Raw genomic sequence first — 4909 nt, 5'->3', positions numbered from 1 at the left:
AAAATAGCTAATATGTATATTGCACAAAAACCCTTTGAGATAGATACCATAATTGTCCCAATCTTACAGTTAAGGAAACTAAGGTATAAACAAGTTAAGGAAATTGCCAATGTTACACAGTGAATCAGTGGTGGATCCAGAATTCATGTTGTTAACCACCATTTTACAGTGTCTGATATGGATAATAGAAATTCCTGTCTATAATTACTACCCATTCCATTAAGTATATTTTGAGCTCCTGGGAGTTTTCTGAAAAGCCCAGTGTAGGGGCCTGGTTGGCCAGAGGGAGCCATTTCGTTATGGGCTTGGGTTGACCCTGCCCCTCCCAGAGGAACTCACTTGCAAACCCCGGATATAGGGGCGGGCCAGGCCGGATGGAGACATCCAATCAGTGGGGCATGCATATATTTGCTATGGTGAATTGGAATTCAATTGGCCACCCGTATTGCTGACCGAGCATGACTGTGCAGTTTTCCCTGTGTGTTGCAGTCTCATTGGCCACCTGTGTGTGGGCCAGGCTCAACCACCTCTATAAAGGTTAGTCTGTGAGGCTGGGGTGTAGTAGTAGTAGTAGGAGTAGTTGTAGACGTAGTGGTGGAGGGGCATCGTCAGGAGTGGCGCCGCTGCCATCGGCCTCGTTGTTGGGGTCATAGTCGTCGGGAGCAGTGTCCTCGTCGTTGTTGTTATCACCTATTCGTAAGAGATGGCCCTGACCGGTCGGTTTGATTTTCGATGCTTGGCGCGAAATAAAGCTTTGCCTGACTTTCGCTTTGCATCAGTCTCGTTCCTTTGATCACGGACCCTAACACCCAGAAATAAAAGGAAAATGCTCCGAGCATTCCTTAAATTTAGTATTAAAAATAGAATGAGTCTTGCATGGTAGGTGAAACCAAGACAGATTTCTTTGGGAAGTCCATTTGAAGGAAGGCCTTGGAGTGTGCCACAAATATTTCTGAAAGATTAAAAACCCGTGAATATATGTATGAGTATCTCCACGTGTGTCTAGATAATTTAGGAAGATTTGGGACAGCACAGAGTAAAACACCGAATTATTGAATTAAAAAAATATATATATATGGTCAGTCTGGTGAGATTTACTCAAGTCATGTAGCACAAAAATGTGTTGTTTTCTAGCTATTTGTACTGACATTTGTCTGAGATTGTTAGGACTATAAGATGGTGAGGATTGTAAATCAAAATAAAGCTTCATGATTAAACATGCTGTCATTCTAGTGTGAAGATTTAGTGCCCTTTGAAAAAGTTGGTGCCCTGAAAATCCCATTCTTGTAATGCTATTAGAAAATTATGGGTTGTGGTGTCACCATTGCATAAAAACAAGATCCCCTGACTTCTGCCTCACCCTCATAACTCTACTCCAAGAAGACTACTCCTTTCAGATTCATTCTGTTTTCCAATCCCAATTCTGGGAGAATATAGAACAAAACAGAGCCTTCTAATTCTCATTAGAGGTAGTCAAGGACCTCCTAGGATCACTGCCTATAATAAGTGAACAGTTGTAGTTAGAAGCTTAGCAGCAGCAAAGTATTTTTTCAGTTCGTCTGCACTTGGCTCTGATTTCTATTTGGCACCCCCTCATCCTGTACTAGGTTCTACTGAGGATCCTGTTACAAAGTCTTACTCTACTTTCTGAATTACTTGTCTTGTACCTTCTGAGATCTGGAGTCTGTTTTAGAAAAAGGATCTGAAGAGATTACCTACATAGTGAGCCTGAATGATCCCTCTTGCTGATCAGCTAGCTCCTAAGACAAACCCTCCTATCCACAGCCTGCACTCACTAAGGCTTGATGCCCGTCTCATGAGTCTGAAACTAGATCCTCCTGTAAATGCCCCAAATTCTGATTTGTGGCTAGTACGTGATGGGAGTCTTATAGGAAATCCAGAAAGTATCTTGACCTTATTAATGAGCTGGTCTGTGATAGCATTCATACTTGACAGAATTAAATCAAACAAAGTAAATAAGAATTTGGATGAAGAATAAAGTATGAAAACACTTTTATTTTCAGATTCCAGTATAATACCCATTTTTTAAAAGATTTTATTTATTTATTTGACAGAGATAAAGCACCAGTAGAGGAGCAGAAGGCACAGAGAGAGGGAAGGAAGCAGGCTCCTCACTGAGCAGTGAGTCTGATGTGGAGCTCAATCCCAGCACCCTGAGATCATGACCTGAGCTGAAGGCAGATGCTTAATGACTGAGCCACCTAGGTGCCCCTCAGTATAATACTCATTTTCTCTCTTTACTATAATGCCTTCCCTCCATGCAAAGAGCAAATTGTAGGGCTAAAAATATATAAGACATTAAAGTTCATTTCTGAGCAATAGGCAATCAGTAACACTAAATACTGTGAGATACTGTTTCTCATCATGGGCTTTTAACTCTCAAACATTCATTTCCTCCAGCCAATTCAGTGTAGTCTCAGTTATGACACTGAAGACAGAAGAGCCAAGTAACTGGCCTTGATTCATTCAGCAAACCATATTGAACCCATATATTATGGGTTTACAACAGGCGCTATGTGAGGTGGTAAAAATAAGATAATACATGGGACAATCAGGGCTTATTCCCTCTAAAAATTGAAAATTCAGTAAGGGAGCAGATATTGAATAATTACACAAATATATAATACCAACTGTGATAACAGCTATGCAGGAGAAGTTTACAGTGCTATGAACAATTGCAACAAAAAGATCTGATTTCATTTTAGTGCAGTTAAGGAAGGCTTTTCTAATGAAATTTCTTTTAGGCTGAGATATTAGGGATGACTAGAAGTTCACCAGTCAAAGAGGGTAAGAATATTTCCAGCAGAGAGAACACAATGTGCAAAAGCTCTGAGGTCAGAATGAGCTCAGAGTACTTCATAAAGACTGTATGGTTGGAATATGGTAAGCACAAGAAGAGACAGTGCGAGATAAGGTTAGGGTCAGATCATTTAGAGTCTTGTAGGTCATGGTAAATAGGTTAGATTTTATTCCAAGGCTAATTAGAAGCCCTAGCATGGTTTTAAGCATGGGAAAGAGATAGTCATAATGATGTATGTTTGTAAAAGATTTCTCTGGCTGCTATGTGGAAAATAGACCATATAGAGGCAAGGATAGAAATAGGGAGGCCTGTTAGAGGATGGTGGCTCCGACTAGATAAATCTGGCTGTGGATATAGAGATTTATAAGTAGATTTAAAATATATTCAGAAGGAGGAGTCAATAGGACTCAGTGATTGATTGGATATACGGGGTAAGGAAGAAATGAGAATGAACTGCCCATAGTTTTATGTCATGGATATGAACCAGCTAAAAACAAATCTCAGGCTAATATCCATAGCAGGGAAAAAACAATTAACAATTTAGTGATTTAAGTCTAATTATATTTGAGCAGTAAATTGTCATGTTTTCTTTAAGGGTGGGAGTTTCAAAGCACATTCAGGTGGAGTCCAACTCCCATCATCCTATAGATGAGGGAATTAAGACTTGCAATGGACTGCACTATTGTGCAAATTAACCCTGTGATGTGTATGACTGCTTCATCTCCCAAATTAGAACATAAACTTCCAAACAGTATCATTTCTTTTCCTTATATCACCTGACATAGGACTGAGGACACAGAAGACCCTCAATAAATGTTCCTCAGATTAAAATAAGTTGAATTTCTTCTTTCTCAGCAGAGAGAAGAAAATGGATATTTTTGTTACTGGTAATGGCAGTGAAGTGACAGAATTCATCCTGGTGGGTTTGTCCAATCATCCAAAATCCCAGATTGCCTTTTATTTCACCATGGTAGCAGTCTACCTAATCACATTGGTGGGTAACAGTCTTATCATCGTCATGGTTAGAGTTGATGGCCAGCTTCACACCCCTATGTATTTTTTCCTAAGCAATCTGTCCTTCCTTGATATCTGCTACTCCAGCAATTCGATGCCTTTTTTGTTGTTTAGTGGTTTAAAAGACTACCCCACCATTTCCTATACTAGCTGTTATGTTCAGATGACCATTGCTCTATTTCTGGGGATGACAGAGTGTCTGTTCCTGTCATGATTTATGAGAGATTTATTGCAATCTTTAATCCCCTGCATTTCACCATCATTATGAACAACCAGGTCTGCCTATAACTGGCTATGGTGACCTGGGCCAGTGTCTTCCTTTCAGCCGTAATACTGATCATTGCAATTCCTGCCCGTTTTTGTGGACACAGTGTCATCAGTCATTTTACCTGTGAGGTCCAGGCCCTGTTGAAACTCAACTGCTCAGACAGCCCAGTCAGACTTATTCTGGATCTGGTCATTGGCATCTTCACAGTTCCCCTGCTTTTGACCTTCATTCTCATCACCTACACTCACATTGTAGTTGCTGTGATAAGGATCAACTCTGCAGAGGCCAAGCTCAAAACTTTCTCCACCTGTGAATCCCACCTGACTGTTGTCACCATATTTTATGGACCAGCCATCTACATGTACCTGAAACTTCAGTCAAGGAAATCCCAGGACCAGGGTAAATTCATCTCTGCATTTTTGGCGTTGCAACCCCTATGTTGAGCCCTCTCATTTACACCTTGAGGAATAAAGATGTGAAAGATGCCCTAAAAAAAGTGTTAAGGAAGAAAGAATCTTAAAAAGGACATGAATATCCCAAGGAGTTTCGTCTAAGCAAGAACTTGACATGGACTTGTACAAATAACAAGGTATATAAACACTAAACAATATTTTAGTAAGGTCATTCGTTTCAAATGCATTTTTTTTTCTATTTCCAATAGGCATGTTAAGAACATCCTGCCATTGAAAAAGGCATGTTAAACATTTACTATGCTATCCATTTAAGTAATAAAATACAGGACAGTGTTGTGGGAGAGTTTATAAAACAAAATAATAATTAGTATGTTTTAGTCCTATGTAGTTTTA

The 4909-nt window shown here is 39.8% G+C and overlaps 1 pseudogene; it reads left to right on the top strand.

Moving 5' to 3' along the window:
• The first annotated feature begins 3689 nt into the window (after positions 1 to 3689).
• LOC125091428 (olfactory receptor 13H1-like) lies at positions 3690 to 4546 on the top strand (annotated as a pseudogene).
• Positions 4547 to 4909: the final 363 nt, after the last annotated feature.

The sequence above is a fragment of the Lutra lutra genome, chromosome X (assembly GCF_902655055.1).
Source record: "Lutra lutra chromosome X, mLutLut1.2, whole genome shotgun sequence".
Lineage (NCBI taxonomy): Eukaryota > Metazoa > Chordata > Mammalia > Carnivora > Mustelidae > Lutra > Lutra lutra.
The sequence above is the reverse complement of the archived record's forward strand: the minus strand, read 5'-3'. Positions and strand labels throughout refer to the sequence as shown.